This window comes from Pseudophryne corroboree, chromosome 6, assembly GCF_028390025.1.
Source record: "Pseudophryne corroboree isolate aPseCor3 chromosome 6, aPseCor3.hap2, whole genome shotgun sequence".
Taxonomy (NCBI): domain Eukaryota; kingdom Metazoa; phylum Chordata; class Amphibia; order Anura; family Myobatrachidae; genus Pseudophryne; species Pseudophryne corroboree.
In genome coordinates, this window is record NC_086449.1 from 269,938,530 (window position 1) to 269,951,640 (window position 13,111).

Sequence of the window (13,111 nt, forward strand, 5' to 3'; positions counted from 1 at the left end):
CAAACACTGCCGGAAAAGGATGGAATTTATACAGAAATAGAACTTCCAAATTAACCTGCTTTTGGCTGGCAGGTTTGGAGAATCATACAAGGATCAGTGAGATCTGTGCATGCTTCATTGTGTAAAGTTTCTTAAAGAGTTAAAAATCAGAAACAAATTGCTTGGGGTTCCCTCTCCTAAACATAACCAGCCCCGGGCTCTTTGAGCCTATCCTGGTGCTTAAAGTACCGGGGAAAAAATGTGTAGAAGTCTCCCAGTATTTTAAGAACCAGCACTGGGCTCTTGGACTAGTTCTGATTCCAAAAACATGGGGTAAAAAAAGGACAAAGGTGTCCCCCGTAATTTTGAAACCAGCATTGGGCTCCACTAGTCAAGAAGATAATGCCACAGCCGGGGGACACATTTATACAGCCATGGCATTACCCCCCAACTAGTCAGCCCTGGCCAGGGCTCCCTGTGGGAGTTGGAACCCATGATAAAGGGGTCTCCCCTCCAGTCACCGAAAGGCCAGGGCTGAAGCCTGGGGCTGTCCCCAGCACCCGTTGTCGGTGGGTGCCAGACTGATAGCCATTAAGTTACATTTAGATACAATATTGTCTTTTACAGTGGAACTATAGGTCCCGGCAAGCCTCCCCCACATGCTGGTACTTGGCGAACCACAAGAACTAGCTAGATGGGCATTAAAGGGCCCACTGGTACCTTTAGTTCCACTGTAAAATAAATATTACAATAAAGACAAACTTACACACTCACATTTACATATACTTACCTACATCCCACATAGCCATTCACGTCCACTTGTCCATATAGAAATCCATAGGTCACTTGTAAAAAAAATAATATATATATATATATATATATACTCACCTATTTCCAGTGCTGATCGGCCCTCTTCGGTCCATGTAGGCATCCACAGGGTTAAAAAATAACAAACTGCAAAAGTCCCGGACCAGAACGGACAAGTACAAGTGTAAGTTTACACATATACTTGTACTATGAGACTGACTAATGTCACTAGAAAAACCTGGCAGCCAACCAGGAGCAATGATCCGGCTAGACTTCATTGTGTCATAAACCGCAGTGTTTTACAAAACTCCCCTGTAAAACACTTCTCTGGATTATGAATAACGTCGACATTGGTAAACTTGAATTGAACAAGTGCGGTAGTTTAGTAAATTATCAAATTTGTTTTCAAAAAGTTCCAATTTTAAACGGACAATGTCAGCCGAGATTGATCTTGGCTGGAATCATCTCAAACACGAATCTTAGTAAATTTACCCGAGTGACCCTCAGGTAAAAAACTGTGATGTGGCTTTCTGACCTCGTCTATCATGCATGAGGTGTATTCTGGTAACTAGGGGCCTGATTCAGATGTGGTTACAGTTGCTATCGCTGCTGCTTACATGGAAGCAGCAGCGATAGCACTAATACAGTATATTAATGCAGCAGGAGGCGTTTAATATAAGCAGACGGGTTGGGTCTGGGAGACCGGCGGTCAGCATCCTGACGTCGGGATCCCAGCTGCGAGAATGCCAGCGGGGAAGCAAGCTCACTATGCTTGCCACAGGTTCTATTCCCACTCTATGGGTGTTGTGGACACCCACGAGTGGGAATAGACCCTGATGGTCAGCACTGTTAGGTGTCGGGATTCTGGCGTCAGTATCTTTATCGACAGGATCCCGACTGCGTGCAATGTAACCTCTTCCCTAAGTACATGTTTCCTGCTTGCATTAGTGATCTGTGCTACATCCTAGAATGCAGCATTGGATCATCTGCATCACCATCGGCTGGCTGCATGACTTATGGGATCGCCTAAACTAGCTTCCACAAGTCCTAACAAGAGGCCAGGAAATCTCCATTCTCCAATGAAGATGCTGTCCTCATCCCTCTCCCACAATGAGGAACGAAGGCTGTCACCATCCCCACATGGCAGCAGACTGCTGTGTTGCAGACCCGTACTGAACATGCGCAGTACGGGCCCTGTGCATGCGCAAAGTACCAAACACAAGTACTTTGCGGAATGCATCGCTACTCCAACGGGACCTGAATCAGGCCCTAGGTGCTAATTTGGTAGCTGTTTATTTGACAGGATCATATTATCATTCATTTGTACATATTAACTATAATAGCTAAACCGTGACATTAGCGGGCAAACCAACTACTAGCATTTAAATGTTACATGATTACTATTTTTGAAAAGTAAGTAATAAACACTATATAATTAAATAGGCAACCCCAAGCTTTGTTATTGCTGGTGACATCAGGTGATAGCTATAGCTGACCCTGGGGCTTGTTACGTGGGAACGAGTCCTGTTGTGAGATAATCTTGCTACAATTAATAGAACCCTTAAGGCCTGTACACACTGGTCGATATATCGGCCGTTCTCTTGAACGGCCGATATATCGCGGGATCGTCGGCCAGTGTGTACGGCCGATACGTCTGTGAACTCCGTTGTTCACAGACATATCGCTTCGGCCGCGCAGCACAGCCGACGGCCAATATATCTACCGATATATTGGCGCGTCGCTGTGTGTGTACGGGGCGGTCGGCTGACCGCCCGTACACATGCTGCTGCGGCCGGCGGTGATTGACAGCTGAACAGGGCGGGCGTGTGTTCACGCCCGCCCAGTTCATGACGTAAGTCCCCGACGGATCGGGCAGTGTGTATGCACAGCACACTGCCCGATCCGTCCATAGATATATCTGCAGATCCATTGATCTGCAGATATATCCATTAGTGTGTACCCACCTTTAGACATTGCAGCAGTGACTGCCTGTGCTTCCTTATTTTCTAACACATACTGTGCATCCGTATTATAAACATGACTTACATCCAAATATAAATGAGCCCCAAAGCAGGTAGTAAGATCAGTGGCTGGCTGGCAACTTTTAGCCTGGGGGGGGCAAATGCAGTCGAATGGCCCCAACTTTTCTACCAGCGCACGGCAATGGCAAAATGGAAGTGGCAAAAAAACTGCAGGTCTAGTCATTTAATGAGGATGTGTTTTAAATGTGTAATGAAAGAAATGAAAAATAATTATTTTTAAGAACTATAATCAAATACATCATTGGTGTAACTTGTGTTCAATTAGATTTGATTTTTCGGACGGGAGGGTTAGGGTTAGGCACTAGGGGGTTGGTTAGCCATAGCCGCCATCCCCAAGGGTTAACCATAGCAATCCCTCCTGGAAGGGTTAGCCATAGCCACCACCCCCAGTGGCAAACGCAGGATTTGCATGGGGGGGTTTCCAGAACTGGGTGGAGCCAATCACGGGGGTGGGGACTGAGGTGACCCATTATATGCTGGGTCCGTAAAACTAGTGTGTCTGTGTGTGTGTGTGTATGTGTGTGTATATATATATATACATATCTACACATATATATACCGTATATATATATATATATATATATATACATACACACACACACACACATATACACATATACATAGCATATTAAACATGCATACATATATATATATATATATATATACACACATACAGTACATGTATCTATACACATGTATATATATATATATATATCATATGTGTGTGAGTTTATATGTATGTATGCACATGGATATATATGTACTATAATTAAAATAAAGTAAACTTTTTTTGCACTTAAAAGTGCCACCAGGAAGACAGCAGGCTGCAGAGGACGCTAGACAGCCATTAATAATACTCATGCAGCTAAAAAAAAAAAAAAAATATTAAAATATATATATATATTTTTTTTAGTGGAGGGGGGTTTCTGGGTGCTCGGAAACCCCCCCTGGGTGCGCCACTGACCCCAGGACATTGCCTGCCACATCGGTGTGCTGTCTCGTATGGACATGCACCCCTGTCACCTTGCATGCACCGCTGCTGTCATAAATGGGGGAGAAGCCGTATCAGTGCACATAACTTGCACTGATACCACTTATCCCCCATATCTAGGTTTAATACATCTGATTACTTTTCCTGGTTCCTAGTAATTGAAAGGATATCAGCCTCTTCTTGTACCCCTCGATTTGATGGCCACTGACGTCAGTGAGAGCAATCCTTAAAATTACAGATTATACACGACACCATGTAATTAAGAATCACTCTCCGTTTATTGTTCATAACAATGGTATATAAGGCATCATTGTCTAGGGAGGGATTGGAATGTCCAGGGAGGGGTAGGCAAAAGTAAATACTTTATTGGTTTAACTTTACTGCATAGGAGGGATAAAACAGGCTACATGGGGGGAAGTAGGATACAGCCTAGTACTTCATCTAGGGGTGGTGATTTCACACAGTTCCCAACAAACTATGGGTGGAGCTATATTCATTTTATGCAATGCAAGCTAAATCCAAGGCAAAAGAAAAAGAAACAATATTTACACAATGCACAATGACAGAGGAGATTTAACCCTTCAATCCCCTCTTAGAATCATGATTGTTATACGACATGATTCTTCTGTAGAGCCCCCTTTTTGTTTCTCCAATTTTTTTAGATATTGAACATAATCATCGGGGCCTTTGCTATCAGAGGAGGTGATGGGGCTAGTGGTAACATCATAATACATCAAGACTGTGTCAATACCTTTAGATGTGAGTTTCTTTCCACAGGGAATCACACAATAAACTATGAGACCTATAAAGATTAAAGTTATTATTATGAATATACTTATTTGCACAAGAGCCTGTTTCCAATTTTCAATCCACCCAAAATATTGGCTCCATGGGTTATCAACACCTGAATTTTTCTTAAGTTCTATGGATAAGGTTTCTAATTTGTTTATGGCTAAAGTAACCTTACCATTAGGACCAGTGTTGTCAGGAATATATGTACAACAGCCTTCCACCTTACTAATGTAAACACATGTACCGCCTTTTTCTGCTAGAATCATGTCAAGAGCCATTCTATTTTGGAAGGTCATTTGGGAAGTGGCTTCTAGCTGTTCAGCTATACCTTTAAGAGCATCTTTGGTATCATTAACAAATCTTTGTTGGTTATAATATATATAATTAATCCAGGCTACGTTTTTATTTACAGTTACTATAGGGAACAATGATTCAAAACCCGCAGCCACTTCATCTCTAGCTTTGAACTCATTTGGAACACCTCTTGGGACCCCTATAGCATCAATGTATACGTGGGGGTCAAAGCTACCTCCTGGGAGTGCTCTTTTCTTTCGATTAGCAGGAGTATTAGAGGGAGGAGTGGGGTCATCGGTGATCATTAGGAGTGGCATTATGACTTTGGCCAGGGCACACTCACCATACCATGGTGTGTCTAATTTACTTCTAAGTTTCATATCCCCACATATGTAATAAATGTCGCCTAATGATCTAGTTTGGTTGACTAAAACAGTTGTTCTTTTATTTGCACAATACCCTGGTGGGAAGGTTTTTAAATTTCTCCCTGTGGTGGTGTTAGATGTATAACAGGTATAGTTTCCAGGATATATGGTTATGGTGCTTCCTGGGTTGGGATTTTTTGACAATATGGGATATTCCCTTTTCCACATTTCGCACTGACTGTCATTTGTTTTGGTGTCATTAAAAAGGCTGAAAAAACAATTTTCCTGTTCTAGGGGTATATTAAGGGGCACTGTACCTAGGTGGGGCCTAGATTTGCCACAGACATAACAGTTACTTTTATTATGTTTGCTAGCACTATACTTCATCCATTCTAACCAGAAATTGATGTCAGAGAAACCAGTTTCAATAGCTAGGGTGTCTTTAAAGGTGGGATTGTTAACGGCCATCATATCCTTGAAGGTGGTTATATGAGGTTTCAAGAGGTTGGGGCGTGGTTTAGGGGGCTTGAGCTGGGCATACTTTTCATTGTTAAACATATCCTGTAACAAGAATGGTGTAAGGGATGGGTTTAAAAAAAAGGATTCACCTAGGACATAGGTGCCTGCATCAGTAGACTGGGGATGTTTTATGCTTAATATGAATTTACTATCACATCTGTTTTGTCTATGAAGGGTAAGACGGGTAAGCAGGGACTCACCATATTTGTCTTTTCTTGAGAGAGCCTCTTTGGGCTGGTATCCATAACTATGGCCAGAATTCCATCCCACTGATCCCCAATACGCACATTTATTTCCCCAATATTTACTAGTAACACAAATATAGGCTTCAGTGGGGGTATTACGTGTACCATACTGATCACACTGCCAGGCATAATGTTTGTTAAGACAGGGAGCAATGGTACAGAAATCTATTTTATAGGCGGCAACCTCAGTATTGGAGGAGTTATACCAAAATGTGTAGGTGCCGGATTTTTGTGTAATGTCTACTTCAGCTGTAGCTTGGCAAGTGAGGACCATTAGGATTATCAACATAGTCCCCAGGATAGAGGTAGGGGACAGGTTCCTCATCCTCCTCTGTTCTTCTGTCTTCGCTAGGTGGGAGGTCAGGGCTGTCTGCCCCCGTTTGTACCTCGCTGGAATCACTTGCTTCCCTCTCTAGGTCTGGTCTAGGAACCTTTTTCACTCGGGATGCATGGATCCAGGTGGGGCTTTCCTCTGTCAGGACTGCTGTTCTGGTTACTGCTACGACCTCTGTCTCTGGACCGTAGGTAAAGTCTCCTGGGCTCTTGTTCCTGGGGAGCACCTTCACCACGACTCTGTCTCCGACTTTAAAGGGGTGTGTAGGTTCCTGTGGATTCAAAGGGTTTTTACAAACAACCTCATGTTCAATTTCATTCAGTTTTATTATCAGGGACCTGACATACTCTTCTCTGATAAGTTCTAGATCTCCCTCCTGTATTACTAATGGTTTCTTAGCCCAAGGTGTAGGGAAGGGCCTACCCATTAATATTTCAAAGGGGGAGTAACCCAAAGTCTTTTGTGGTGTCATTCTGATCTCTGCTAGGATAATAGGAAGGACCTTCTTCCATTTATGGAAGGTACCCCCTGTGGCCTTCCTAAGTTTGTCTTTGAGGGTCCTATTCATGCGTTCTACGACCCCTGAACTCTGCGGGTGATACGGGATGTGGAATTTCCATTCCACCTGCAGGGTCTTTACCAGAGCCTGTGTAATTTTTGCTGTAAAGGCGGAGCCTTTATCACTATTGATTTGCAATGGGCACCCCCATCTGGGGATGATTTCCTGAGTTAGGATCCTAGCAACTGTCTTTGCATCCTCAGATTTAGTGGGGAATACCTCTGGCCATCGAGAGAACATGTCTACAATGACCAGGGCATATTCCTGTTTACCAGTACCTGGGATATGGGTGAAGTCAATTTGCAGGTGTGTAAAGGGTGTGGTGGGGTATTCAAGATGCTGATGTTTTGCCTTGTCAGGGTTGTTGGGGTTGTTTCGCAGGCAAGTGATGCATCTACTGACATACTGATCTACTAATGACTTGGCATCCGTGACATAGAAATCATTACGTAAGAGTAAGGTAGTTGTTGCCTTACTGTGGTGTCCTATGCCATGGTAGTGGGCAATAAACAAGGGTGCACTGGACTGGGGTATACAAGGTTTCCCCTCTTTGCAGATTAATCCTGTTTTAGGATTCTTCTGCAAAACTGGGTAAGTCCAGTCAGCTAGGTCGGCATTGGAGGCTGAGGCCTGTAACTGGGTGATCAGGTAATGGTTGTCGAGAGCTGGGGGGGGTCATGATGGTCATGTGGGCCTGAGTGATGGGCTGTGAGGCTGCATGTTTGGCAGCAGAGTCAGCAAGGGCATTTCCAAGGGAGACTGCATCCTTCCCCCCGGTGTGTGCCCTGCAATGGAGGATTGCAATGTCAGAGGGTAAGGTTATGGCATGCAGAAGGTCAGAGATGAGTTGGGCATGTGATATGCCTTTTCCATCAGCTCCAAGGAAACCACGGCGTTGCCAAATGACCCCATGGTCATGCACGACGCCGTACCCGTATTTGGAGTCAGTGTAGATGGTGACTGGTTTATTCCGGTAAAGGTGACAAGCCCTTGTGAGAGCAATGAGCTCTGCAGCCTGTGCTGACTGGTAAGGAATGGGCTGTGCTTCCAGAATAATGTCAGGGAGAGTGACAATAGCATAACCCGCTTGGTACGTGGTGTCATTGGGTCTGCTACAGGAACCATCTACAAAAATGACATCCGCGTCGGGGACAGGGACAGGGGACATGTCCAGTCTGGGGGATGTTTCTGACTCAATGGAGGCTGAGCAGTCATGGGGTTCAGGAGGGTGGTCCTCAGGACATTTGAGCCCCAGTAGAGCGTTGAGAACGGGTGCAGGACCTGAAGAGTTGGTGGCATACTTAATGGTGAGTGAGGGGTTGTTTAAAAGGAGAACCTCATATCCACTAAGGCGCTGAGCTGACATGTGTTGTGTGTGTAACCCTTTTAAAATGGTTAGAACATCATGAGTGGTGTGAAGTATTGTTGTGTGGCCTAGGGTGAGTGTGGTGGCCATTTCAGTTACCATTGCACAGGCTGCAAGTGCCCTGAGGCAAGCAGGCATACCTTGCACAGTGACAGGCATTACTTTGGAAAAAAATGCCACTGGGCGCAACTTTCCTCCATGAAACTGTGTGAGCACCCCCGCCATGGTTTTACAATTGTCCCTTGCAAACAAATGAAAAGGTAGTACATAGTTGGGGAGGCCAAGTGCCGGACTTTTCATTAACATACACTTTAAGCTTTCATATGCAGTTAACATTTCTTGTGACCATTGTACAATATTAGGTTTGTCTTTCAGTGTGGCTTGTCTCAAAATGTTATCATAATAGGAACAATCAGATATCCACTGTCTGCAGTAATTTACCATACCCAGAAAAGACAGCAGTTCTCTCTGGGTAGTTGGGGTGACCAGGCCCAATACAGACTGAATGCGCTGTGGACTGACTTTCCTTTCCCCCTGAGTGAGCACAAAACCTAAGTAATCCACATGCTTCTTACACCATTGCATTTTTGTTTTGGACACCTTGTGTCCACATTCACAGAGCCAGTTTAACAGTGATATACCATCCTCCCGGCAGGCCTCCTCAGTTTGACTACAGAGCAGCAGATCATCTGCATACTGTAGCAGGACTGAACCATGGTGAGGTTGCCAGGGCCCCAATGTGGCCTGGAGTACAATGCTATAGACAACGGGTGCGTCAATATAGCCCTGGGGTAAACGACACCAGGTGAGTTGCTTGCCCTCAAAAGAAAATGCAAAAAGTAACTGTGTCTGTGCATCCACTGGAATGCTAAAAAATGCATTTTTTAAATCAATCACAGAAAAAATTGCAGCATCTGCAGGGATAGCTGAAATGAGTGAGTTAATGTCAGGTACAATGGGTGCTATGGGCACAATGAGTTGGTTAATTGCCCTGAGGTCTTGTACAAACCTTACACTACCATCTGACTTAGCAACAGGGTTGACTGGTGTGCAGTAAGGTGAGATTATGTGTCTGAGAATGCCTTGTTGGAGAAACTGTTGTATCATTGGTCTAAGACCTTCAACCTTCTCTTGTGACAAGGGGTATTGCTTTTGATAGACAGGTTGTGTGTCAGGTTTCAGGGTTGCTCTATATGGTGTGCAAGGAATGAGGCCAGTGTCATAGGGACCCTCCGACCATAGAGCAGGGTTCACTTTGTCAAAATCAGGTGTAATGTCTGTTGCCTCCCACACCGGTAGGTGTGGGGACTCGACCTCCAGGCCACTGCTAGTGGGTGAAGGGAGAATGGAGATTTCGAGTTTGCTAAGAAGATCCCTTCCCAGAAGATTAATTGGACATTCAGGTATTACAGTGAAATTGTGTTTACCCATATACGTGCCTCCCGTGGTTCTGACACTAAGGGCATCTGTCAGGTAAGCATCTGTGGGTATCCCATTGATTCCCATTGAAGGAGCAGTCTTTTCCAAATGACCATCGTACAGGTCGACACACAAAACACTAGTAGTTGCCCCGCTATCTACCAGGAAAGGGATTGCTCTCTTTCCTATAATCAAGGTTAGTAGCGGTGGGTCCTTCCAGTGTCTGGTGAGTTGGGCAAAGGCTGGGATACCCTCCTCCGGGCCCCGTCAGTGGGAGGGGTCCTGCCAGTCAACTCGGAATCGGACATGATCCTGAAAGGGGTTGTTGTGTGACTGTCGGGGATGATCCCGGGAGGGAGCCGGAGCTTGGGGCTGTCGGTGGTTTTGTGAGGGACAAGGGCAATCCCTTGCCCAGTGATCGTCCCTTCCACAGTTGAAGCAGGAGGTTTGTTTCCTGCTGGCAGAGTCAGGGGGGTGGGGTGGCCTGGCTTGTGGGTTTTGATATCGGGCTGGATTGCGGGGTGGGCCAGTGGAGTGCTGCTGGCGTCTATCTCCCCGACCTCTCTGATTTTGGTAATTATGAGTTGGGGCATTCTGCAAGGGTTTTTTAACATCAAAGCATCCTGCAGCTTCCTTTTCATATAAGTGCTTTTCAAATTCCTTAATATTATCAGAGGTCCAGGAAGAAACACCTTGCTTAACTGGGACCATAACAGATGGCAACAAGTTATTTACAAAGGTAGAAATTAGTAAATGGTCTGTATCTACAAGAGTGAGACCTGCATCTTCAGACCAACACTTTTTAAACCTCTTCCAAAACTCAGTGACAGTTTCAGTGGGCTTTTGTTTACATGCTACGGCAATAGGAAGAGAAGCTCGGGTTTTAAAAATCTCTTTCATATGGGTCTCAATTTCCTTCCACATCTCCGTTACACCGTCCCCAGTATTGAGAGGGTAGCGAACGGCATCGTTAAGGGTGGTAGGAGTGTTTATGGTGGGAATCTTTTTCCAATCCCACCCGTTGTAATGGTCTATAACCCCATCTATGATCAGCTTCATATCTTCTTGAGTATAGCTGCGTCCTGTGCAAGCCTTTTTCAAGTAAGCTATGCAGCCGTCAGGTGCAACAGTGGGTTTGGGACAGTTCTTAACAATTCTGTCTAAATCCTCTATTTCAATGGGTTTCTTTAACAACTGATCCCCTACTGTCATGAAGGGCAGGTGGGTGGCGACACCGAGGAAACCAGTGCCGGATCGCGTTGTGGAGGGGGTGAGAGGGTTGTCAGTAGCAATAGTTAAGTCAGCGTTGCGGCGGGAGGCGGTTTGTCTGTTAGGAGTAGGGGCACTAGGGGCGGGGGTGGTTACGTCTATGTGGAGGGTACTGTCAGGGGGGGCTATTCCTCCTGAGCCTCCTTCTCCTTCCCCTTCCCCTCCTCCCCCTCCCCTTTGCATCGGCATTCGTGACAAAGCAACTGAGCCTCCTTCTCCTTCCCCTTCCCCTCCTCCCCCTCCCCTTTGCATCGGAATTCGTGACAAAGCAACTGCAGCTAACAGATCTGTGTCTTTTAAGGAGGGGTATAGGGGACTGTAGGGCGGAGGAGAAGAGTTTTTCAGAAACTTGTTGCTTCTAAATTCCTCAGCTTTGTGTAGTCGGGAAGTTACAGATTTTATTCTACGCTGTTTCTGCTTGATATTTTTGTCATACCAATGAGGTGCTATCGTGAGCCATTGCTCTCCTCCAGCGCGCATATATGTCATGTCCCATTGTGGGTCATGATCATACCACGGCCAGGCTTCCTTGTCTCCCAGACAAAGCCCTTTGATCATGTCCATATAAAATGGATAATTAATACCATCACGGGGGAATGGGCTGGGGCTGCCAACTTTCTCTGTCCACCCCGCTAAGTTATCTACCCAAGGGTTAACTAAATAATAATCTGTGGTGGAGTTACGGGCAACATATTCCTTACATGTTTCTCCTGGTAAAGGTGGAGGATAAATGACTGTCTTACTCTGACCCCCTCCCATAGTAAAGAATACAATCTACACCAGCTTTCTACGCAATTTCTACAACAACTTATAACAACTGTCTATGCAATATCACAACAAAAATGCAGTTTAAAAAAAAACCTTCTATACAATTTCACAACAAAAAGACTTTCTATGCATGCATTAGCTAACACCAGTTAATTAGTCATTGACAATATCACAATATTATCTGTATAATGAGAACATGAAATCTTTTGACGGGTACGCTTACCTTCGTACAAGATGTCAGAAAAAATACAGCGTTTTAAACAGGAAGCAAGAAAAGTGTTTGAGTAAGATATCTGGCAGACGAAAACTTACCAGCCGTCTGAACCAAATATAAGAACTTATCACACTACAAACATACAAGAATATATAGGCGATCAAATCGGGGTATTTTCTACGTTACGTATAGACCCCAGGTCTATTTTTTAAGTATCCCAGATACTAACGTCTTTGGAGAATTGCGCTTTTCTCAGACGTATCTTTAAGTCCCAGACATTAAAGATTATATGGTATCCCTGATACCTGTTTTATGGCTTTACATAAAACTACGTAATATTAAGTCCCGGACTTAAATATTACCTTGTCACGTGTTCCCGGAACACGGAGCGAGTTCAAATTCAGTGTTTGAACGCAATCCCTTACGGAAAAGACAGACAATGAATTCTCTATCTTACCGATTCGGGGGCGATCAACTGAATCCAGGACTGAGCCCCCACTTGAAAGGATATCAGCCTCTTCTTGTACCCCTCGATTTGATGGCCACTGACGTCAGTGAGAGCAATCCTTAAAATTACAGATTATACACGACACCATGTAATTAAGAATCACTCTCCGTTTATTGTTCATAACAATGGTATATAAGGCATCATTGTCTAGGGAGGGATTGGAATGTCCAGGGAGGGGTAGGCAAAAGTAAATACTTTATTGGTTTAACTTTACTGCATAGGAGGGATAAAACAGGCTACATGGGGGGAAGTAGGATACAGCCTAGTACTTCATCTAGGGGTGGTGATTTCACACAGTTCCCAACAAACTATGGGTGGAGCTATATTCATTTTATGCAATGCAAGCTAAATCCAAGGCAAAAGAAAAAGAAACAATATTTACACAATGCACAATGACAGAGGAGATTTAACCCTTCAGTAATACAAGGTGGCAGCTTTATTGAAGATTAAAAAAAACAAATCTGTGTCTCCACCCAGGGCCGCCATCATGGGGGACTGTCAGGTCTTTTGTCCCAGCAGTGCCGTAACTAGGCATTTTAGCGCTGTGTGCAAGAAACGACAGTGGCGCCCCCCCCATGTAAGATAGGGGCAGAGCGCGCCTTAGGCGCGCAAAAAATTTCTAGGGGCGTGGCTTCACGGG